At 36.6% G+C, this 26,699-nt stretch overlaps 1 protein-coding gene and 1 pseudogene across 2 annotated transcripts in view; one reads left to right on the forward strand and one right to left on the reverse strand.

Moving 5' to 3' along the window:
* Positions 1–26,699, reverse strand: part of FBXO11 (F-box protein 11) — an 86,932-nt gene that overhangs the window by 45,046 nt on the left and 15,187 nt on the right. The gene's annotated exons all lie outside the window — the stretch shown is intronic.
* On the forward strand, positions 7,593–8,023 carry LOC142430867 (small ribosomal subunit protein uS12-like; annotated as a pseudogene).

The following is a 26,699-nucleotide window of genomic DNA, read 5'->3' on the forward strand; positions in this document are numbered from 1 at the left end:
CAAACCTGATTTCTGAAACTAGCCTTAAATCATTCAGAGTGAATTAAGATACATCAAACTGGAAATTAATAATGACTTTTTACAGCACATTTTATGAACCAAGCACTGTCAAGAATGTAAATATATGTACATTGTCTTATTTAATCATTACTACCATCCCTATGGGAATGATGACATCATTCTCATTTAACAGATGTGGAAACTGAGGTTTGGAAAAATTAACTTTCTGGAAGTCATACAGCTACTTAAGTGATGGGCTGGGGCATTTGATGCAGGAACAAAGTGTCTAAACTTCTCTCTTGTCTCTTTAACAACAACACAATCAATAATATAACCAATAACAGGGGCCAATGATAATTTACGGTTAATATTTGTGAATTCCTGCTTTCCATGTAGACAACCTAGGTCCAATTCTCAGTAGTACCTAACAACAACAACGTTATACTCTTATAAAGGAAAGCTTTTAATGATCAGTCTTACTTCTTGATTCTGTTCCCAGAACATGTTCTGCTCATTTATATAGATGCCTTTACTTGCTGGGTCTTTTTGCCTTAGAATATATTTGCCTCTTTACTCTCTTTATACCGTTATTATTCAGCCAAGTCCCACTTTTTACAAAACCTTTCCCAACTTTTGCACCTCAGATTCTGTTATCAGAGCAACTTGTAAAAAAGTCCAATCAAATGTGTATTATTAAAGATAAGTCTACCTTGTTCTATCACTTTGGACAAATCAATTAACCTTTTCAGTTCTCAATGTTTCGTCTGAAAAGTGCGAGGGATGCAGCACACCTGCCTGCGCACAGAGGTCTTATGAAGATACAGATGGCTGGTTTCCAACCCCAGTGCTTCTGATTCAAGAAGGGACTGGGGGGATGAAGAAGTAAGGATTTGTATTGCTAACTAGTTCCCACAGATGCTGGTTCTGCTAGTCCAGGGATCAAACTGGTGAGAGCCCTCAATGATTGCCCTAAAATGTAGGTCCTTTCAAGGCCAAAGTAAAGCATTCGGCCCTTATTCTGTGAAGCACTATAGAAAACGTTCAAAGAATGTTGTAGCTTTTATATCAAATCTATGTTACCCAGCGGCTTAGGCCACACTATACTTGAGAGTCTAGGGCACAACATAAGACTCCTACAGTAATAGCAATTAAAAAACAAAAAATAACAAAACAACAAGCCAGATAGGTCTGGTTTAGAGCGTGGTAATACGATTAGAAATAAACATACACCATTATGGCTCAATCACTTCCATGTTAATGTTTTACCATTATTCACTGGAAGGCTACATTTAATAGACTATTAGCTGCACAACACAACATGGAATCAAGAGTCACCTTCTGGATCACAAGAATGAAATAATAAAAGTGTCATATCTGGCAATGTTCAAGTTTACTTTCTTAATATATTTCCACTACAAATTATCCAAGAGATTTAAGTAGGCTTCTGGAAGACACAAAAGCATGATGCTGACTGGTGAAGGAAAGCGTTGACAACCACTGACTAGTAAGGTCGGCTGCAGCACAAGAAACCATGAAGTTTCTTCAAAACGTCAAAGAAGCTTCAAACTCTGAAAATACAAGTAATGCAATTGATAATAGCCATTGTGGAGCAGTAAGTATAAGTAAGTCAATTCTCCTCACCAAACCACAACAAAGAGTAAAGGAAGAATAAAGAAATTTCCAGATATGCAAAGATATAAAAGTTTATCTTCTATGTAACATTTCTTAGGAAGTTATTTGAGGATATAATGCAGCAAAAATAGGGAATAAACAGAGGAAGAAGACACCCAAGAGAAGCAATAAAGGGAAAACCCAAGACAAAATGTATGAGGTTGGGTCAAAGAAGCTTGCATAAATTGGAACAGGCTATAGAAATAAACTTTCCTAGAAAATAGAGTAATTAGTAGATTATATAGCAGAGAGATCAGAAGATTTTGAGAATATAGTAAAGGCAATTAAATGCAATGTAAAAAGTGAACAGCCAGGACAACTGAAAGTCGTATTTTCAGTGGACTAGGAATAACAACATTAGGCTAGTGGAAAGAAAACAACTCTAGCATATTATTTGGCTCCATGGAGGTGCAATGTCATATTCAGAGTAAAGCACAAACATTACTTTTCAACTCCTAGAACCACTTTATATACAAATCACTGGGGGAGGGGTGAAACTGTCAACAATAGCTACAAATTAACAACTTTGGTAATGAAGAGTAGAAACAAACCTTAAGTCGTGAAAGATGAAGGCTATGAAATGTCCTCTTTTTAGAAAGGAGGGAGTTTAGATATTATCCATAGTTGAAGAAATATCAAATTAAGCTTTAAATATGTGCTGGGATGGAGGAAATGCTGTAGGAACATTAATACTATTACAGGAGAAGTCAACACAGGCAGAGTGCTATTTATGTATAAATCCATCTATTTTTACCCTGCATACAATTCTATTAATTGGAACATCAGGTTTTCCAAGTCTGCAAACCTGCACATGTAGATTTGTTTAAATTTTTAATTTAAAAATCAGTGTTTAAATTGCCCCAGTCTAAAATGAACATACCCATTGTTTGGTAAGAAAAGACTTACATAGCAATTAATTACTTAAATAAAAACACTATACAAAAGCCCTCTTGTGTGTGGGATATGTGTACTGAAGTATCAGTTAATATGAAACAATTTGGAATAAGACGTCCTACCTGTAGTACACATAGTTTCTATAGAAGGAGCTATAGAAAAGCATCAAGCAAAAGCGTAAATGTAGTTTAGACTCAAGGGAAGAGTTCATGTCGTGATAAGAGGTTGGACCTGAGGATAAAATAATGGATAAACTAATGAAAGACCAAGAACGAGTGTTCAGAAAAGGGTAGGGGCATAAAAAACATGACCAAAAGTAAGGAGTCTAGTGACCCTGCCTTACTCAGGAGCTCTTATTATGGAAAGGCATAAGAAATTAAACAAGTCATCAAGAATTCAGAGACACCAACTGACTATGTAAACATAGCACAGTTAAGAGTAGGGACGTATGTTTTTCTAGATAGGCCCTTTTTTTAAAAACTCACCAAACTCACATAAACATGGACTTGAAGTTCTCTTCCAGTAATTTTCTACAGTCCAACTGGAAACATAAGAATCTTAAGCAAACCTAATGGGTTATCTTTTAATCTCCATTATTTTTAAGCTTTACATGGGCAAATAGTGTGTGTGTGGGGGGGGTATGCATTTGAATACTACTGGCAAGTTTAAAGCCGCCTTATGATTCTACCCACCACTGCTTTGAAAAGGCGAGATGAAGCAGTTACCTTTCTTAAAGATTACAGCCTTGAAAATCCCCTTGGGGACTGGTTCTACTCTGCCTTTATCATGTTGCTATGTGTGGGAATTGACTCAATTGACAACGGCTGGTTTCTGATTTACATACAAGTTTTACTGAAGCAAATGAGGTATCACATTAATCAACAGCAGGTGGCGCCAAAACACCATTTTATTTTTACCATTGCTTTAACAATATGAAAGGAAAAAAAGCTGAATAGAAATTGAGAGTGTGAGCTGGGTGGTGGTCGTGGTGGTTATAAACTACTTTAAATCTCATGTTCATGTACCTATGGATTGATATCAATAACAATCTTCTATTGTTTAAGTATTTAGTAAAAAAAATCACATAGCAACAAATAAAATACCCTACACTGAATAGAAGTACTTTTTAGGTTTACTAAAAAATTAACTATACAGTATTTCTTGAAAAGGAGCTTTGGTGGTGGTGCTGTCAAGTTAAGGATTGGTCTGCTAATCACAACACAGCGGTTCAAAGCCATGAGTAGGCCTGAGGAAAGATGAGGCTGTTGGTCCTCCTTGGAGGCCACTGTTTTGATTAGGGAACCACGACCACCACCCACTCCCCCCTTTGGTGAAGGCTTCCTAATGAGTTAAGACAAGTGTGTCACTGAGAACTTGTCTGTCGCCAGTGATCACAGACATACTTGGAATAAATTTGCGCAAGCATGAGCTGCAACCGATTTTTTTTGTATTTGTTTTTCCCTCAAACTATAGTATGTTTTTACTTACCCATTTATCATGGTTTACATGATAACCTCATAATTAATGCCACAAATGAAACTGATCAGAATTATCAGTACTTTTCGGGTACTCTTCACAGAAATATACAGGAGGGAAAAAATAAATATACAGGAGAGGCATAAGGATGACTTCAAAAAGTCTATGGAAAATTTTCATCTTTTCATTCCATCTTTCAAAAAAGGGTCCATTTCCTTGCTTCATTCCAAGATACATCAGTGTTAAACACGACCAAACCAAAATATCCCCAGATTTTGGATCTAAAAGTTCAAAATATTTACATATAAAAATTAAAATACATAGAGTCGTTGAAAAAAAGGAAGACCCTTGATGTGCTGTATGGACACAGGGACTGCCACAAAATGGGCTCAAACATAACAACTGCGAAGATGGCGCAGTGTGGGCAGTGGTCAGTTCTACTGTACACAGGGTCACGATGCGTCAGAAATGACTTGACAGCACTAACCACAACATACACAAACAACCGTAGGAATTTGAGCATTTAACTTGTGGCAAAGTCAACTAATGGTATAACATATGGACATTACTGTAAAAGGTTCACTTTTGTGTGTCTGGGTTAGGCTAGGATTAAATTAATTTACAATGATAAGTAATAATGAGACAAGGGGAAAAAAAACTTGGCAAGATTTTAAAATAGAGGATCTGGACAACTTATACATAGGAGAAGTGGAACATTTTTGTATATTGATAAATGTGGATGAAACCTTATGGAAGATTATGATCCAACTCCTATATACAAATAGCTGAAATAGTTTTACTGTGTCTTATGTGTGATCCTCAAATAAAGTGTTTTCAACACAGGTGACAGTTTACACTCAAGCACAAAACATTATTTAAATTTTTAACCATTTTTAAAGTTTCCAATTTTTCCTTCAAAAAGAATAATCTTAGAATAATGTATAATATGATGAGGCCCTTGGTAGTTGTTAGGTGCCTTCTGAACAATTCTGACTCATAATGAACCTATGCACAACAGAAGCAAACATTGCCTGATCATGAGCAGCAGAGTTCACCTTTGCAGCCACCATGTCAGTCCATCCCAACAAGGGTCTTCCTCGTTTTCCCTGACCCTCTACTTTGCCAAGCATAATGTCCTTTTCCAAGAACTGATTTCTCCTGATAGCATGTCCAGAGCATGTAGACTCTTTTATGAATTAAAGCTATTGCCTCGAATAAGTTCTATGAACGCTCGGGTTTCTTGAGCTTTTTCAGGTCCCACCCACTCCTTTTTTGCTGTCATATTGTTAACCATCATTGCACGCCGACTGTCCAAGAGGCAAACTATTGAATCCCTTCCTCTATCTTGAACCAAAGAGGAAAGCTTGCTAAACATGTCTGTTTTTAAAGTAAAGATAAGCAGGCAGTAAAATGGGAGCCCAGAAAATTTTCTAAATGAAGTACATATATCATAATGTTCTGAGCCTGTCTTTTTTGCTTTTGTTTCTTAGATTTAAATACCCGAGACTACAGAACAGCTTTACTACAAATAGTTTAAATATTTCTTTTGATCATCATGGTTTGAGTAAAGTCATTTAAGAAAACACATAACCAAACAGTCTTCAACAAGAGCACAGGATTAGATAGGGGATATATTTCCCACAGCTGGCTAATTATAAAGAAATTTAAATGACAATTATACATATTTTTAATCTCTACCAATTAAAAATTATCTTACCCTAGAGCATTAACCAAAACTAATCGAAACTTTAGCCTCTTCAGCAGAGAAGATAAGCTAAAGGAAATTGTAACTAACGCAAAGTAACAATGTTCCACTGAAAGATGAAAAATGAACCAATAAAACCCTAAAAGGTTTCAATCTTATTTTTAAGTGTGGAGGTTCTCAAAACTAGTTGTGCACTCAATCACCTGCAGACCTTGAAAAGGGCGAGGGATGGGGCGATCCACTCTCAGACTTCACTTCCTACGGATAGTCTGGCCATTTTATGGTAATTCCATATTCTGCGGGAAAGAGCAGGCCAACCCAATTTGGGCAGCTCCATACAAAAGGCAGTATGTTTTTTGGTTTCCGTAAAAGAAAGGTCCTTTCTTTTATCTCCTCTCCTCTTCAGTCCTTCCTCTACCAGCTGAACTATGGAAGGGAGCGCTCCTTTTTAGATACAAACAAGGTGAAATGATGAATTCGTTAGGGTTGGCAGCCATCCTAGGTTCTCAAGGGGAACAAACTTAAGGTCCTTGTTGACTGAGGGGGCAGAACTAAGACAAATACAGAAACTCAAGAGACAGTTTCATGACTCACTGTATCATATCTGAAAACATGCAAGGTGCTATTTTCTTATTGTTAAAGCCAGTCTGAATCAAATTTGAGTTACCAGCATCTAAAAGCATCCTGAAAGCTGAAAAAAGCTTCAATGCCTAGGATATATAGTCTAGATTTAAAACTACATTAGTATTAGTTCAACAAATCCTCTTTCCCCAACATTTCTAAGTTTTGTATTCGTCTAAATAAATTTCCTCCCCTACCTCCAAACCTTTTAAAATATGTTAAAAGCAAACCTAAAATACTGCTGTTAACACAATATGAAGCCATCTCAAGTTAAAAGTGATGCAGACCTGTTGGCATTACAAGAAAGTTAATGTACTAATTATCAACTTACAGTTCTACTTACTGTCAGGAATAAACACTATTTTACAGAAGTTTGTTCTAAGGCAGAACAGGATTAAATAGAAATAAAAGTATTTCCACAAGTGTTCTGAAATAGCTCACTTAAATACTCTGGAACAACCCAGTTACAGAAAATTTAAGTGAAACTTGCAATCAAATAACAAGGAAATTAGGTTAATAACTGCTCTAAACAAAAGGTCTGTAAGCATTTTTGGATTTATTACATACTTAAGTAAATTATACTTGCACCTCAAAAATTTCACGTAGTTTCCATCCCAAACCCAAACCAAACTCACTGCTCATGGAATCCATTCCAACTCATAGTGATCTGTAGGACAGGGCGAACTGCCCCCCCTAAAGTTTTTTGAGACCAGCTGGTGGTTTTGAACTGAGACTGTTGTGGTTAGTAGCCTAACACATAACCACTAACCCATTATGCCACCAGGGTTCTTTCCATTAAACAACATTTTAAGCTTTTGCGTAACAATTTGCTAAGGTACTGGCTGAATTTGAAGAAATAGCACATCCTCCAGGAAAGCCACCATAAAGACAAATGTAAAGAAGATCTTGCCATGTTATGTATTGTTTTGAACAAAATGGTAAGTGGTTTACAAATTGGTGTATCTGCTAGAAATTTTGATTTACACATTTACAAAGACATGACTATACTGATCTTTAATTTTTATAGGATTACTAGCATAACTACGGTAGTTAACACAAAATTTATCCGAAATAGATGTTTTTATTCATTAAATGTTAAAAGAAAAATCAAGTGCTAATGATACTTCGTTAACAACCATATAAAAATAATGGAACAGAAACTACCCTTGAACTCATAATTAAAAATAATAAATACTCTTTCGCTGGGAGTCATGGCACCACCAACATGGGCAAGTGTCGAGGTCTTCGTACTGCTAGGAAGCTCCGTAGCCACCGCCGGGACCATGATCAACAGTACAAAAAAGCCCATTTGGGCACAGCTCTGAAAGCCAACCCCTTTGGAGGTGCTTCCCATGTGAAGGGAATTGTGTTGGAAAAAGTGGGAGTGGAAGCTAAACAGCCAAATTCTGCCATTCGAAAGTGTGTCCGTGGTCCAGCTGATCAAGAACAGCAAGAAAAACCACAGCCTTCGCGCACAACGATGGGAGCTTGAAATTTATTGATGAAAATAATGAAGTTCTGGTGGCTGATATGGATTTGGTTGCAAATGTCATGCGGTCAGTGACACTCTTGGGAGTCTGCTTTCAGGTTGTTAAAGTCGTCAATGTGTCACGTTTGGCCTTATACAAAGGCAAGACGGAAAGGCCAAGATCATAAGTTGGATGGTGAAATGTAATAAATTTTCTTTGCCAGAAAAATAATAAATAGTATATTAAATAAGCGCCTACATCTAACAAATTGTTACATTTAAGTATAGATTTCTATCCAGAAAGCCTACTTGGGTTGGATAAATCACTAATTGAAATTCACTGTGCCAATGACATGCATAGGAATTAGTTAGCTATCTGCCCCACAGGTGATAAAAGTAAAAGAAAAAAACTCAATACTTAATTCTGCTTTTCAGATTCACAAATGAATACATAGGTATGGTTTTACTGATCATGTACTATTTGCTTTATAGGATAAGATTTTCTTCATTTAGTTTTGCTAATATTTTGAAGTAAAATACCAACTTAACTCTCAATCTGACTGTTCATTTTTATGTACAAACAATACACCTGGATATTCTTTAAGCTATTCAAAGTAAAATGTCCTAAATTGAAAATGACTTTATTTTATTAACACAGTACATCACTGTATACACTCATACTCTGTCCTACAGGGTAGGTCTCTACTATCAAAACAGACTTTACAGCAGTGGGCTTCATGTGGTTGGACTACAGGTTTTCAGATAAGCAGATGAATGTCTGTTAACATAACCTACACTTCTCAGCCTTGCTTATTCTAAACTGTCCACCTCACTATGTGTTGGACAAAGGTATATAACAAAACAAGTGTCCTACATGACTTCTGGGACTATTTTAAAGGAAAGAAAGAGGGCTCCGATTCATCCTTTCTCCTACCTGCTACACTGAATTTTGGGATATGAACAGATACTTGGATCCAAAGATAAAAGTCACATATTTAAAGACAGTGGAACACTAAAACCGGAGCCATGGTTTAAAACTGAAGCCCATAAGTGGAGAGCAAATGCCTTGAGAATGATTGGGGCTGGGAATGTATGGATGTGCTTTATACAATTGATGTATGTATATGTATGGATTGTGGTAAGAGTTGTATGAGTCCCTAATAAAATGTAAAAGAAGAAAAGAGAAAAAAATGATTAGGGCAAAGACTGCACAGATGTGCTTTATACAATTGATGTATGTATATATATGAACTGTGAAAAGAATTGTATGAGCCCCAATAAATTGTTAAAATTAAAAAAAAAACAAAAAAAAAAAAACTGAAGCCCAGGTGATGATGTAGTTTTCATACCAACTTTCAATTCTTGCCCCTGTTATTTCTATCACAACAGAAAAGTACATGTCTAACTTTCTGAACAATTGTTGTTTGGGGCTTCCTGTCAATTCTGGCAAATGTAGTTTTAATTAATAATCATACAATATAAAAAATTCTCTAAAAGAATGGTGAGTGTGATGGTGGGGCAGAAGGAAGGTAAAAGGAAGCAGAGGAAAGATGTAGGAAGCAAAGCTATGGATAAACATTAGGTGTGTATATATGTAAATACATTAATCCATAAAAAATACAGATACTGGCCTATGTACATATATATTTATATTGAAATACACTGAGGTCATGGACGGATACAATTGATGTGTGGATTATTATAAAAGCTTTAAGAGCCCCCAATAAAATGATCTTTTAATTTAAAAATCCCCAAACATTCTCTATAAATATGTGAAAATCATAAATTATTTTGAGATATCAATAGAAGTAGCATAGATTATGTTAGTTAACAGATTTTGTTCAAATCCCAGACAGGTACTTCATATATATGATCTTGGGAGATTTCTTGGCATCAGTTAGCCTCAAGCTGTTGTGAGGATTAAATATAATGGAGATGAGGAAATGAAGGGAGAATATATATTGCAAAGAGAGCTAAGAAAAACATGAACTGAGAAAGAAATCAAAATGATATTTTAAACTTAAAAATAATACATAAATTGCATAATTCAAAGGTTTTCTAGTTCATCTTATGTGACACATAATGACATCTATACAATGACAGTGTTGCATTAAGCCACTAGTGGATCTTGAAGCTTTAAAATTACATCACAAAATTTATGTGTTATATCACAGCATCTATAACATAGCACCTTTGCTAGAAACTTCCAGTTCAACACTGTTCTGAGGGAAAAAATGCACACGTACACACACACTTCTTTGATAACATGAAAGATTCTCTATTATAAACATTACTCTAGAATTAATAGTGTTTCTATGTGAAATACATAACATTTTTGTCTCAATTAACACTGGATTCAAAATAAACTTAACACCAAGACATATGTATGCTCATCACAACTTTAAAACTCTGCTAAAGAGTCTATTCTCAAAACAAAAACTAAAAAACAAACTCACTGTCACTGAGGTGATGCCAACTCACAGCGACCCTAGAGTAGGATAGAGTTGTCCCTTTGAGTTTCCAAGCCTGTAACTGTTTACTGGAATAAAAAGCTGATGGTTTCAAACTACCGACCTTGTAGATCATAGCCTAATGTAGAACCACTGCACCACCAGGGCTCCTGTAGATACTATGCTACAATATTTAATTAACTGAACAAGGAAACAGGTTTCTTTCCCCCTTTACTAAGAAATAAAAATTGTTTTATATGAGCGTGCGTGCGCGCGCGCGCACACACACACACACACTTTGAGGAACCTTCAAAGAGTTCATGGAAAAATAAAAATTTAATTAAAACACAATGGAATTTTCCATGAGCTTTTTAAAACTCCCTTGTATAGGCAATATTTGGATTTCAAGTTTTTACTACAAACTGTAACTTCCATACATTTCACATTCTTACCCCTAAACAATAACTGACAAGTGCTGAGTTTTTATGGCAGAGATCCTGCCAGCCATTAAGTCCATTTAAACAGTATCAGTTTCTGTACTAGGGTAGTTATTTAATTGTTTATTATTTTACAGTAAGGGAACTTAAAGGTTTGCATATAAAAAAATGAAAATGTCCAAGAGATTGTAATACAGAGATAGAAAGGAGATTGAGAGCTTATACCATCAATAATTGACTCCTCAATGAAGATGCTGAGTACTTTGTTCTCCTTTAATTTGTTCAACAGGCTATAGCTACAGGTTGTCTAGTATTAAAATAACTGCATTTCTAGGACTATTTTGACTGTCATGTACTTCATTAATATGTTAGATTTAACTTGCTAATTTTTTGTATACATGTTCTTAAAAGTTCACATCTAACTTTTTCCTTGCACGGTCTTGGTTGCTTTGGATAGCAAGTACGTTTGCGGTTTTCACTAACATTTACAGTATAGCTGCTCTACAATCCTCAATTTTGACTCATTCTGACTCCAAGTGTGTCAGAAGAGAACTGGATGATTTCTTATGACATAGGGCCTTTCTCCCAAAACCCATCTACATGGACTCAAACATCCAATCTTTTGGTTAGAAGCTCAGAGGGTTAATTTTTCACCACCCAAAGGGACGGAATTCACAGCTTTGTAAATTCTTGTAAGTTCAAGGCTCTTCCTTTACTCTTCCCTGGAACTATACAACTCTTTGGGCTTGGTACCTTCTGGGTAGGGCTGGCAGCACAGGGGACTGTATTGTTTCCCATTTAGCATTTATTGCTAACTAACCCATCCTTGATTTCTGTTTTCTGTTTCTTGAGTTAATTTTGGTTAATTATAAATGTTGCTTAAGTCATCTGATTCAAATGTATTGGCATACAGTTTTCATGGAATTATTTTCTAACTCAATTTCTATGTTTTCTGTGGCTATATTCCTTTTTGTCTTAATATTACTTATTTCTGTCTTTTTACTTAGTCTTATTACAAGGTAGTTTATTGGTCCCACTGGTCATTTATTAATTTCTGCCTCACACTTGCTTTTATTCCTTCATTTTCCCTTTGGTTTTATTTTATTGTCTGAATGGGCTTTGGTGGAAGGCCCAAGTATTTTACTTTTTATCTTTACTAAGTTAGTATTTTTAAGCCAATAAATGCCTACCAGGTTGGCCACCACTCAGAAATCCTAACAGTATTTCTATGAGATGTAAATATTTTGTTATTTAAAATTTTTTCCCAACCATCTTATTGACACATATTTTACATATTATACAATTCAATAATTCAGTCATCCATTCATATCAAGGAGAAATGTACAATCCTTACCACATCAATTTCAGAGCATCCTCCCCATGATTACATCACCTTTCAAATGAGTTATGCAATCACAATCCATTCTAGCTCTCCCTTGACCCTCCATTATTTAGTCCCGAAGTCACCTTTTCCTCCTTACCACCCACCTACCACCCTTGTATAAGGAACACAAGGATTCCCTATATCCTCTTGTATCAGTTATGATCATAATTCATCCACTCTTCCTGTACTTCACAGCTGGGGGACCCACCAGAAAACAATATAAAACAAAATCACACTAAGGTGATAAGAATAAAATCCTAATAGTACAAAAATACAAATAATGCATAAGAAGGACAAGACCCCCAAGCCAACATTCAAAAAGCCAGGGAACAAATCTGTCACGGACTCAGTAAGAGATACTTGTGCCCAGAACAAATTCAGGTCACGTTTACAGGGTGGTCAACTGACCAAGTGTTGAATCTGATACAGCATAATCAGGATTACAATGGTCTCTGCCTGATAGTAAGCTGATCAAGACTCTTGCCTGTGTCTAGAACAGACCTGCCAGCAGTCCTGTCTGACTAGACCCTCTGCAGGTGGGTTTTGGACTCCCACCATGCCCTGAAGCCCTCCACAAACTGGGAGTTCATAATTTTAACTCTGATGCTTTTCTCTTCACCATATTCATATTTTATAATTGCTATCTTTGGATCACACAAGTTGGTGTGCTTCTTCCATGTGGACTTAGTTGACTTCTCACTTCGATGGCATTTAAGAACCCAAACATTATTCCAACTGATAGCCAGCACCATCAGCTTTCTTCACACTTTGCTGTAGCACCCATATCTTCAGTGATCATTCCAGGAAGGTGAGTATCGAGCAGGGCACCATGATGTAAGAACTGATTATTCTTAAGTTGGAACTAAGGTTTAGTGCGAGCCCAAAACCCATTCCTGGGTTTATGTTTTGTTTTGTTTTTAATATGCTGTAACTTAGAAATTAATACATGTCATATCATTCCATACTTCAATTGTTCCACAGTTCAATCATGTCAAACATAATTGTATAACTGCTTCCATATTCTGACTCCAAACATAACTTTCCTTCCTGGACTTCTTGACATTATTTCCCTTTTATCTTCCCCCACCCCTCTTTATTCCCCTTCCCCCAAACCCTTGTTACATTTGTTGTCTCTATAGGCTCAATGTCTCTGGGTTTCATTTACCAAGAAACAAAGAAACAACACAGCTTCAAGAGGGTGAGCCCCAATGACAACGTACCTGAGGCAAACCCTAATATCAAAAAACGTAAGCAGAATATAACACAGTGGCTCTATCAGAGGATTTCCAAAATAATACATATCTTGATACAGCATACTGGGCATTATGTAGGAAGATCTTGTTTGTTTGCCAGCCAACAATACAATGCTCTTGGTACAGCTTTTTTTCTACTTCTTCAGACACCATTTATTTTCCGGCTTAAGTCCTCAGAATATTTTATTTTGACTGATTTTTCTCTTCATATTTCATTCTCATCTTGTTTTTATATTATGCTTCTGATTTCTCATTTAATTAAATTAAGGTCAAATAATAATGTCTAAAGAACAATGATTCCAAGAACTCTAATAAAACATCCACTGTGACTTAACACAAGCTTATCTTCTGAAGCAGTTTTATGTATGCCTGAAAATAACATAGATGACCTGTATGTGAGTTGGTATACAATGAATTCTAGTTCCTTTAAAATCAATCAATTGTGCTGTTCACGTTCTGTATCATGACACATTCTGTAAAGTAACTATAATTGTAGATCTATAAAAAACAGAATTTTGGAAAATATCTTAAACAATATTGTGCTCATGTGGAGGCTGTACATAGACTGAGAGGCAGTTGTTCTAACAGAACAATGAGATACTGCATGCTTTAACAGCTGGAAAGGGCTATAAAGAGTATGGCATCAGGACTGAAGAAACAGTAACAACCTGCAATATACAGATGACACAACCGTACTTGCTAAAATGTAAAGGGGGCTTAAAGCACTTACTGGGGAAGATAAAAACTACAGTCTTCAGTATGGATTGCAATTTAACATAAAACCAAACTCACTGCCATGCAGTCGATCTACATGACAGGGAAGAACCCCCCCACCCTACACACACACACACACACACACACACACACACACACACACACACGGTTTCCAGGACTAACTCGTTTTGGGAATAGAAACACACACACACACACACACACACACGGTTTCTAGGAATCTTAACTCGTTTTAGGAATAGAAACACACACACACACACACACACACACACACACACACACGGTTTCTAGGATTCAACTTGTTTTGGGAATAGAAAACCTCATCTTGCTTCTATGGAGCAGATGGTGGTTTTGAACTGCTAAGCTTGCTAGTATTTAGTAGCCCAAAGCATAACCCATTAAGCCACCAAGGCTCCTTGTTCCCATTTGACCTAACATTTTAGGTTGTTGTACAACAATCTGCTAAGGTGCTGGATGCATTTGAGGAAATACAGACTCCTCCATGAGAACCCTAAGTATTAAACTAAAGAAGATTGTAATGGGAGTAGAAAGCCTCATGTTTCTCTCACTAGAGCTGGTAGTTTTGAACTGCTGAGTCAGCAAATCTCCTGACTCAACATAAAGGAAACAAAATTCACACTATACAAATAAGCAACATTCCGATAAACCAAGAAAATAATTCCCAGGTATTTATTTGGATCCATAATCAATGTCCACGGAAGCAGCCCCTCAAGGCAACAATGTATTGCATTGAGTAAATTAGCTGTCAAAGACCTCTTCAAATGTCACAAAAGAAAGAATCACAAGGACTAAGCTGAAAAGACCCCAAAGCATGGTATTTTCAAATATAACATCATGGGAAGGCAAAAATTAAGGACTTCAGTACCATTTGAACTAGGTGTTGGTGAGAAATATGGAATATATGGATATTCAATATTGGTATATTCAGAAGAATGTCAGAAGAGTGGGGAGGAAATCTGAGTTGGAAGTAGTCAGAAAGCTTCTTAAAGGACAGGCTGGTGAAACTTCATTTCACATATTTTGAACTTAATATCAGGAGACACTAGCCCCGGGAAAGGACGTCACACTTGGACAGTGAAAAGAAGACCCTCAAAGAGATGGACTGACACAGTGGTTACAATAAAGGATGCAAAATAGCAATGGCCACAAGGATGGTGCGGGACTGGGTAATGTTCTTGTTGTATACTGGTAATTATGGGTGGTACCTGACTCTACAACACCTAAGAATATAGTTCTTCATTTACTTCGGAACTGTCCTACTGTAATCTACTTTTACCCTTGATTGATAGTGTGCCCAGGATATGAATTTTAAGGTAGAAACATCTTTCTCAGAAATTTCAAGATACTGCTGAAGCACTGTTAGATATTTTAATGCTAGATATTCTAATATCAGATCACTGGTTTGTGACTTTCTAATCCCCTCTCCTGGGAAGTTTTTAGGTTTTTGCTCTTTATCCCACAAAATAAAAAAACGAATTCACTACCGGAGTCAATTCTGACCCACAGCAACCCTATTTAACCACATGCCACAATGAGTCTTTTATCATCACTATCATAAATACTTAGTGAACGTTTTCCATTTGCAAACTCATGTCATTTGTTTTTAAGAATTTACCTTTTAGTATTTGCTTGGATTTTTCTCTTTCCTTTCTGGGACTTGTATTTGAGAGCTGACTCTCTTTAGACTTATGATTCTCTATTTTTAAAACGTCTATGTATATTTTGGGTCTCTGATTCTAGTTTCTAAGGGATTTCTTCAGTTTTATCATCTGTTAATTTTACTTACCATATATACTCGTGTATAAGCCGATCCGAGTATGAACGGAGGCACCTAACTTTACCACAAAAACTGCATTAAAAATGTGCTGAAAAAACTTGGCTTATACATGAGTATATGCAATATATATTTTAAATCTTGCTTTTTTATTACCCTCCATATACAAAGGCAACTATTTTAAAATGTTTAATGTCAATTTGTTTGTTACTGCAAAGTATGCATTAGTTTACTTATATGAACTTTTAGTTTGTTATTGCTATATCATTATTTCTTACATTTTTCACGATGTAGTACATATAAAGCTACTCCGTATATAGCTACTATGTACACAGCTATGTAGTTGCTTCTGGCTGTCCCATACACATCTCCAAATTTTACCTGTCTATACTCAAATTGGAAGAAGCGCTGTTGGCCTAGTGGGTGTTATGCACCAGGCTGCAAACAAGCCGAGGTTAGCGTTTTGGTTAGGGGTTTTAATGACTGCACAACCAGGACTCCTCAATAGAATGAGAGCGTTACTCAAAAACTTGCCTAATATTTAAGGATTCATAAATCTTGCTCACACACCCCACCCCCTTGCTAAATTGTATCCATTTGTTTTTGTTCAGAATATACTCAAAAGCAAAACATACCAATAACAGTTTCTACACGTACAATTTAGTGATTCTTTGGTTTGTATACCTTTTTTATCCTTTTATGACTAGTTCCTTTCCTACTAACAAATTCACTGCTTAAATTACCTATCTAACATTTCATGTTGCTGTTGCCAATCTGATCCCACTTAGGTAGTTCTTAAGAATTTCTCATTTGTCCTTTTAAGTTGCTGTTGTCAATTTGAAGACTTTGACGTGAATCATAAGTTATTTGCTTCAAAGATGATTCAGGGTAGTTTTCATCCAAGATGTTTATAATACAGTAAATAGGTTTAGGGCTCAGTTTTAGTTCAAGATTTAAAGATTTTCTTATGATACTCTATAGTCTTAAAGTCTTCAGAAATCCTACATTCTATGGATGTTATGTCTGTTCTGCATTTCCCCCCCTTCTGACCAGGAGTAATCCACTGAATCCCTACAAAGGAAGTAGTTCTTCACTGAGACAACTTGAACACATTTATTTCCTCCACATAATTTCTTCTATCTCTGACCCAAGGAGCCCTAGAGCACAGTGGTTAAGCACTTGGTTGCTAAGCCAAGGTTGGTGGTAGTTTAAACTACCAGCTTACTCTATGGGGAAAAGATGTGGCAGTCAGCTTCTGTAAAAGATGCATATCCTTGGAACCCCTATGGGGCAGTTTTACTCTATCATATAGGTTCGCTATGAGTTGGAATCAACTGGACAGCAATGAGTTTATTCCTGACTCTTTTACCTTTGATATTCACAGCTAATAGAGATCAGCTAATAGAGTACCTTGGATGGCCACTCAATCTTTAAGCCCCAGACACTAAACAGTACACTAGAACTATTAAACTGAGTTTTAGACCAAGTGACTGAAATAATTTGTAACTCCCTTTGAATGAACAGGAATTTGGGGGGCAAGGTCATAAAAAGCACTAGGGTTTTCTGCTTGTTCTCCCTCTCCTGTCAGTTTTGGAGGAAGCCAGATGCCATGTCCTAAGGAACAGCCTCACTGATACACTGAAGCAGTCCTGTAGCTTGATTCATGCAGAACTATGGCTATCTTCCAACCAACAGTCAGGAACTGAGGCCTCCTCCAACAGCAACGTGAGTGAGCAATCTAAGATCTTCTAGCTCTAGTCATCAGATGCCTCAAGTCCTAACAGCTGGAACAAACCCTCATGATATAAACTAGAACCACTAAGCGAAATTTCTCCTAGATTCTTGATACTTAGCATCTGGAGATATTAAATGTCTGTTGTCTAAAATGCTAAACTTAGAGGTATGTAATTGGTTAAGCAAAAATAGATAACGAAGGCATCTAGTTTTCTAACTCCCCTGCTCCAGGTAATAGATATAAAGTGCTATCTCATTATAGCTTACATTTTCCTGACAACTGATTCTGAGTATCACTTCACAGACATATTAGTTTTGGAATTTCTCCTTCCATAAACTAATTATTTTGAGCCTTTACAATGGTTTTATATTGATGTTGCTATTCTTTTCTTTTTAATTTTCCAGGCATTCTTTGAACTTTCTAGATGCAATATCCCTTGTTTTTACATTTTTCAAATATTATCTCCCTCTTGTCAATGCATACAATGCCTTGACTCTGAAATAAACAAATTCATCTCATTTTTTAAAGTATGCATTTTTGAAATTTTATAACCTCCTGTATTACAAAGGTATCTGCCAATATTTCTATTATTTTATACTTCTACCACATTATATGTTTACTCAAGTTCTTATTTCTAACCTATAGTTCTGATTTCAGAAGTTCAATAATTTCTTTAGTTCTGAAACTGTTTCCTTTAAGTTTCCTTCTTCTTCTTCTTCTTCCAGTTGCCTGTTTCCACCTTTCTGCTTTGAGGCCCGCCTTTCATATCTTTAGGTTGCTGCAATTGGATGGTTAATTTCTGGCTGTCCACTTATATATTAGAAAAAGACACTAAGTACCGCTTATTAATTTTGTATGAGGTTATGACTGATGGGCTTCTTCAGAGAGAAACTGTTTTCTAAGTGTAGATTGTGAATCATTGAGGATGTCCAAGTCTTCCAGGGTTCTGTAAGGTCAAACTATTTTCATAATTAATACCAATAAAAACAAAATTAATATTAATATATTACATGCACTTTCCATTCTCATTTTCTCATTAAGTGCAGAGTGAAGTTGCCCAGAGTCTATATGATATATAGGACACTATAACAGATCAAACATTTAAGTAGATATTAAAACCCAACTGATTTATATTAAGCTTCAGATTAGATTCACAAAAACTTAAACCAATACCACCCCTAAATTTATTTTTGCTATAGTGTAAAATACAGTAAATAGTGAGCTATAGCTCACATAAACAAAAGCTCTTGGGATGTCCTCGGTAATTTTTAAGTTATTAAGAATGTTATTTGAAAAGGACTATTGCAAAAAGCATTGTTGTAGGTGTGACCTAACATATCAACCATAACAGAGTACCAACTGCCCCACAGGGGTTTCTAGGTTTTAATCTTTATGAGAGCAGATCATCAAGTTTTTCTGGGAGCCACTGGGTTAAGTTGGAACTGTGAATCCTTTGATTAATAGCCAAGTGCTAATTTTCAGTGGCAGTTCTATTAAGCCTATGGTCCTAACCCACTGAGTCCATTCCCACTGAGTCCATTCCATGTTTGGCAGGTTATTTTTTCCAAAAGGTAATCTAATCGGAAAGTCCCTGCGTGGCCCAAATGGTCACTTACTGAACTACTACCTGAAAGTTCAAATTCATCTATAGGCACCTCAGAAGGTAAACTTATCAGCTTCTGAAAGGTCATCTTTCTGAAAACTCTATGAAGTAGTTCAACTCTGCATTGATGGGCTCACAAGAGTTTGTGAAGGCCAGTAAGAGCTATCTATCTATTTTCTTATCTCTTCCCCCTTAAGGCATAAATCTAAAAGCTTAAGGAGGTAAAAGAGATAAAGGCTAGGATTCTCAGCCTTTCACATGCAAATTTTCCATTTAATCACCATTTTGGATTTGAAGGCCCACCCTCAACTGTATTTGTGTCCTCTCTCATCTTAAACCTTCCAGCTTTCTCCCTTGATAGTGATGTGGCAAGAGCACTGATGGTGTAATGGGTTACCTGTTGGGCTGCTAACTGCTAGGATAGCAGTTCAAATTCACCAGCTGCTCCTTAGGAGAACGATGAGACTTTCTACTCCAGTTAAGAGTTAACAATCTCAGAAAGCCCCAGGGGCAGTTCTGCCTGTCCAATAGGGTTGCTGCAAGTTGACATAGACTCCTTGATAGCAACAGAGTGAGTCATGAGGCAAATGTTCGATTGCACAGGATGCAGTCTTATTATAATCATTACTCTTAACCCTACCCTACCTACCCCCCAAAAGGAGAAACACTGCTACTGAATTGATTCCAACTCCTAATGGTCTTATTTCCAAGACTGTGTAAGACTGTATGTTGTTAACCAAAAGATGGAAGAAAGGATAAAGTCAAAGAACTGAACAGATCATTTCAAAGGGCAGGCAAACATTATAATGAAATGTAAAAAGACCCAGAGTTAGAAAACTGAAAAAAGAACACAGTGAGCATATCTTACACTAAAGAACTTGAGAAAATTTTTAGCTTCAAGAGTTGCAATACTGAAAGATTCTAAAAGCATACACAGTTACTAAACCAAAAATAGTCAACAGTCCACCATTTCAGGAGGTAGCATATGAGCAAGAATCAAGGGTGCTGAAGGAAGAAGTCAAAGCTGCACTGAAAGCATTAGCCAAAATACAGGATTTCAGGAATTGAGAGGATACCAATTAAAATGTTTCAACAAGCTGATAAAACACTGGAAGCACTACCTTGTCTACGCCAGGAAATTTGGAAGATAGCTACTTGGTCAACTGACTGGAAGAGATTAATATTTATACCTATTCCAAAGAAAACTAACCCAATAGAATGCTCATACTATAAAAATCACTTATGAGGTGGTATTCCTTCCCAACCCCCCCCCCCCAAAAAAAACCAACTTTAAAAAAAAATCTATGTATTTAATTTTTTTTTACAAAACAACCTTATCACCTTCAAAGTACTCTCCATTACACTTAATACATTTGTCAAATCTGCAACTCCATTCTTGGAAATATTTTTCAACTCATCTGTTTTGATGGCTGACAGCACCTCCCTCCTTTTTTTCTTCATCTCTTCTATGCCCTCAAATCGCTGTCCTTTCAATGTCCCTCTGCATTTGTGTAAACAAATGTACTATCCCCTCATATCAAAAAAACAAATGAGCATAGTCTTGATCTTTGATTTCACTTGACCAGTGTTTTTTTGGAGAAGTGATAATGGCATCTTCCACTAGCTTGGTTGATGTTTGATTTCAGGGTCGTAAGAATAGCACTATGTCTCATCACCAGTAATGACCTTGGAAAAAAAGTCTTGGGTTCCTTCGGAGTTGTTCTTTCAAAGCACAGCATGTCTCCATTCCATGCCCTTTTTCCTGGTCGATCAGAACCTGAGGCACAAATTTTGCAGCAACCTTTCTCATTTTGAAATCTTCCGTTAAAATTCACTGAACTGAGCTACAAGAGTTCAGATAACTTCCCCATCTCTTCAATGGTCCGTTGTCAGTCTTGGAGCACAAGTGCCCAAATTTTGTTGACATTTTCGTCCTTTCAGGAAGTTGACAGATATCCAGAATGAAGTTTGTCATCAATCAACATTGCACCTTTTTTGAAACAAGAAAACCACTCTTACACTTGAGTTTTTCCCATAGTGCTGTCCTTGTAAGCTTTGTTCAACATGACTAGTTTCTGCAGCACTCTTTCCATGCAGGAAACAAAAATTTCACAGCCTCACGCTGTTGTATCAGCTATTACAAAAAGCAAACAAACAACAACAACAGAAAACGAGGCTCAAGCGAAATTGCTTTTACTAAAAAAACTCATTGTGACCAAAGAGAAACTCCCCAGGCAACACCACCGTGCAGTAACTCAGAGCAAGTTCTTCAAGGCTCGCCTAGCAGCAAAAATGTGAACTACGAAAGCTTCACCCAGCAGAGCTTTTTATCTGTTTTTTGTTGTTGCTTTTTGGGGGGTATCTCCTGGTATATCACATGCAAGTAAAATTTTGTTGAAGATCATCCAACAATGTTGACAGCAGGACATCAAACAGGGAGCTACCAGAGGTTTGGACCTGATTCAGAAAGTATGTGTAACAAGGAATACCACTGCTGAATCTTTGCTGAAAGCAGAGAATACTACTAAGTGTGTACTTTTGTTTTATTGACTATGCCAAGCAATTTGACTGTGTGGACCATAATGAACTGTGAGTGATTTAGAAAAGAATGGGAATTCCAGAACGCTTCATTGTGCTAAGGAACTTGTACATGTATTAGGAGGCAGACGTAGAACAGAACAAGGGAATACTTCAAGGTTTAAAATCAGGACAGGCATGCATGAAGGTTATATCCACTTACTATACTGAGTCAATCTATATGCTGAGCAAAAATCATAAGGTGAAACTGGTTTCTATAAAGAATGAAATTTTTTAACTAAAAACAAAACAAAATAAAGGAGAATATGGCATCAGGATAGGATGAAGGCTTATTTACAACCTGCTATAGCAGATGACACAGTTTGCTAGCTTTGCTTGACAACAAGGGGACTTGAAGTACTTGCTGATGAGGGGATCATGGATTGCAGCATTCAGTATGGATTACAACTCAAAGTAAAGATGACCAAAATTTTTACAACTGGACCAATAGGTAACATCATGATAAACTGAGACAGTTGAAGTTATTATCAAGGATTTTGTCTTGCTTGGATTCAAAAATCAATGCTCATGGAAGCAGCAGTAAAGAGATCAAAATAGGAATTGCATTAGGTAAATCAACTGCACAAGACCTCTTTCACTCACTCATTCATTCATTCTCACTGCCATCCTGTGAATGCTGACTCATGGTGACTACATAGATCAGGGTAGAATTGCCCCTTTGAGTTTCTGAAACTGTGTGCCAAAGTAAAAAAAACCCACCTTTCTCCCTGCAGAGTAGAAGATCTGAGGATTACAGACCAATATGTAACTACTATACCATCAGGACTCCTTCAAGACGTCTTTAGAATATTGAAAAGCAAGGCTATTACTTTGAAGGCTAAGGTGTGCCTGACCCAAGCCATGGTATTATTCAATTGCTCTATAAGCATGTGAAAGTTGGACATACGAAGAATGTTGAAAGTACCCCAGACTGCAGTAAGTACTCCTTAGAGGGAAGGATGGTAAGACTTTGTCTCAAATACTTTGGCCATGTTGTCAGGAGAGATCAATCCCCAGAGAAGAACATTATGCTTGGTAAAGTGGAGGAAGGATGTAAAAGAGGAAAGGCCCTGAAAAGAAGGATTGACACAGTGGCTGCAACAATGGACAGAGGAACAGTTGTGAGGATGGAGTAGGACCAGGCTGTTTTGTTCTGTTGGGTCACTATGGGGTGGAACCTATTCGATGGCACATACCAACATGTTGCTCTGGGAGTAGACAGGCTCATCTTTTTACTAAGGAATGGTTAGTGAACTTAACTGTGGACCTGCGTTAACAGCTCAACCATGATTACCACAGGTACCTTTAGAATAAAAGTCTCTCCTGCTTCTAATTCTTGAGTTTTTCCTGGGTTCCTCCTATGGCATGATTTTGGCTTGTTTCTTGTAGCTTCCAAGTTTAACCTTAATTTAGTTCTGCTCATTCCCCACTTTCAGTTTACAAAATGTTGGCTTTTCTCTCACTTTGTGTTTATGCTTTTAGAAAATTATTTTACTGCAACATTACGATGTTTCAAAGGAAACTAAGAAATATATACAGCACTCACCAATTTCCATTCCTTAACTTTTAATTTGTGTCCCTTTGCTTTGAGTATACCTCGTGTGACTATTACTTCTTTTTATATTTATAACATTAGATTTTTAAACTGTTTATAACATGGATAATTCATTTTTGAGGAGCCCTGGTGGTGTGGCGGTTACACATTGGGTTGCAACCACAAGGCCACAGTTCAAGACCACTAGGTGCTCAGAGAAAGGAAGCTCTCTACTCCTACAGAGTTTCAATCTAAGAAATCTATGGGGCTAGTTCTACCTTGCCCTCCAGCAGTGGTTCTCAACCTGATTAATGCTGCAATCCTAATTTAATACAGTTAGTTCCTCAGGTGGTGGTGCCCCCCCCAAGCATTAAATTATTTTCATTGCTACTTCCTGTCATTTTGCTACTGTTATGAATCAGGCAACCCCTGTGAAAGAGTCATTCAACCCCCAAACGGGTCTCAACCCACAGGCTGAGAACTGCTGCCCTACAGGGTTACAATGAGTGGGAAACGACTAAATGGCAGTGAATTTGGAAAAATTCATTTAAAAAATTGTTTCTATTATTTCATTTACTCTGTACTTTCTCCTTTCAAGCCTTTCTCATACTTTATCACTCTACAGACCATGTTACAAGTAGGCCTGGTGGCAGTGAGTTACACATTGGACTGCTAACCTCAAGGTCAGTTACTAGAACCCACCAACTGCTGTGTGGGCAAAAGAGAAAGATTTCTGTTCTCAAAGATTTACAGTTTCGGGAACCTGAAGGCACGGTTTTACACTGTCCTATAGGGTCACTATGAGTCAAAATCAATTCAGTGGCAGTAGCATACTATACCACCTGGTATAGTATTTTTTAAAATATAGTACAGTATTTTTTAAAGGTCATTTTATGATTAAGTTATACAAAAATAAAATTATAGTAAAATCTTTCTTTGAAGTGCTAGGAATCTAAATGCTAAGAATCTAAACACAGCAAGCATTTTTATAGCAAGTAAATTTTTACTTGGTATAATGCAAACATTCTAAAAGGTGAAGAAATATTGTCACAGGACCTCTCTTAACAAAAAGGGTGATGGTCCAGGTTTATGTTGCAAAATACATGATGGAGTCCCTTCCTGTTAAGTGGAAGAGACTGCCATATTTTCTTTTTGTCTTTAAAAAGAGGTGTTCATACATACATATGAAAAAATTCATACAGTGTATGTTCACTCAGGGCATGTGATCTAAGATTACACTTACACAAATCAATTTCACTATACTGGTAATTATTATCATCTAAAGCAGTAATATCTAACAGAACTTTCTGAAATAAGGGAAATGTTCTGTATCTTCACAGTCCCGTGTAGCATCCATAGTGACATATGGCTAATTGACATGAGGGTAACTGAACACTCAACATGTGGTTAATGTGACTAAGAAATTAAATTTAATTTTTAAGACTAATATATAGTTAAATGGTTAGCTGCATGTAGCTTAGTGGTATTATATTGGGTGTCTCAGTTGTAAACGCTATTAATCCGCATATGCCTTTTGATTTAATTGTAGAATGTTTTTTTCTATTTTTTTTCATGTTATAGGAGAAAAATAAAAAAATTTTAATTCACTTGGGTTCAAAGAAAGATAAAAGCAGCCTGCCTATAATGTCTCCTATCTTCTTTTAAACTTTCTTAAAGGAAGATGCAATACTTGGGCCACATAGTAAGAAAACTGAAATATGACTATTTCACTATTTCATCATCCCTTCTAGAACAGGTCACCATTCTTGTTTTCTTAGTATTTAGCTTAATAGGATGTACTTGCTGAACAATAATGAAATTCTTAAAATCTTTTTCACTTATCTGGTACACGAATTCTTCCAGATTTAGTTGAAGTATCCATTTTCTCTGGGAAGTCTTTCCAAATTATTTAGTCCTATGATTTGTGTCTATAGTACTTTATGTATTCATTCATTCGATAATATTTACTCTCAATTACTAATGGTGAGATTTTTGACTTATATAATCTTTTTCTGTAAAATAAAGTTGGTAGCATCTACCAAATTTTAAAAGGCAAACATTTCTTTAGCCCAATAAAACCACTTTTGTGGATCCAGTTACTGAAATTGTTATGTTAACATATTTGTACAAGGATGTTCACTGCAGTCTATAACAAAATAAGAGTCTAAATATCAATAGAATAATAGCTAACAAATTGTGGCACATTAATAGTGTACTGTATAACTGTAAAACTAAATGAGGTAACTTTTAATCTACTGATATAGAAAAATGATATATGTGAAGTAAAAAAGTTAATTACAGATTAATATTTACAATAGAAAAAAGTACACGCATACATACAAACATGCACTAATTTAAAGCAAGCATACATACACAAAAAATAGGTGTCACTTCCTCCGGGTAGCAGAAAGGCAAAAGACAACAAAAGAACTGCTTTTTCTCTTTGTATTTTATATACCTATGTTTGAATTTATCAATTCACTGAGCAATTACTAAGTTTCTAGGTTGCCGGAGGTTCATGGTCTATACCATTTAGTTAGCAGATCTAAAATTCAGTGCCACTGAGTAGATTTCATCTCTTAGTGACCCTAACAGGACAGAGTAGAACTGCCCTAGGCGTTTCTGAGACTGTAACTCTTGATAAGAGTATAAAGCAATGGTTTATACACTTTCCAATGCCCACCTTCCCAATGCCGCGACCCTTTAATACAGTTCCTCATGTTGTAGTGACCCCCCCACAACCATAAAATTATTTTTGTTGCTATTTCGTAACTATCATTTTGCTGTTATGAATCGGGCGACCCCTGTGAAAAGGTTGTTCGCGCCCCCCCCCCCCCAAGGGATCACAACCTACAGGCTGAGAATCACTGGTATAAAGCCTTGTCTTTCTCCTTGGAACAGCTGGTAGTTTAGAACTGCTGACCTTGCAGTCAGCAGCCGAACATGTAACCACTACACCACCAGAGCTCCCTTACTTGTACATTAAATATATTTTGAGGGAACAGTCTCTGTTCCTGTGTGCCCAAGCACAATGATCGACATATAACCCCCCCGCCCCCGAGGGGGACAAACAACAGAAATGTGAGTGAAGGGAGACAGTAAGATATGAAAATAATAATTCATAATTCATCAAGGGGTAATGAAGAAAGCTAGACAATAACGAAAACTGAAGAACTGATATCTTTTGAATTATGATGATGGCAGGGAATATTGAATATACCATGTCTGCCAGATGAATAAACAAACCTATCATGGACCAAGTATAGCCAGGATGCTCCTTACAAAGATAGGAAGACTTAGTACCATGCTGTCAGGAAGGACCAGTCCCTGGAGAAGGACATCACTGATGATTGATAAAGTGAAG

The sequence above is a fragment of the Tenrec ecaudatus genome, chromosome 17, assembly GCF_050624435.1.
Source record: "Tenrec ecaudatus isolate mTenEca1 chromosome 17, mTenEca1.hap1, whole genome shotgun sequence".
Taxonomy (NCBI): domain Eukaryota; kingdom Metazoa; phylum Chordata; class Mammalia; order Afrosoricida; family Tenrecidae; genus Tenrec; species Tenrec ecaudatus.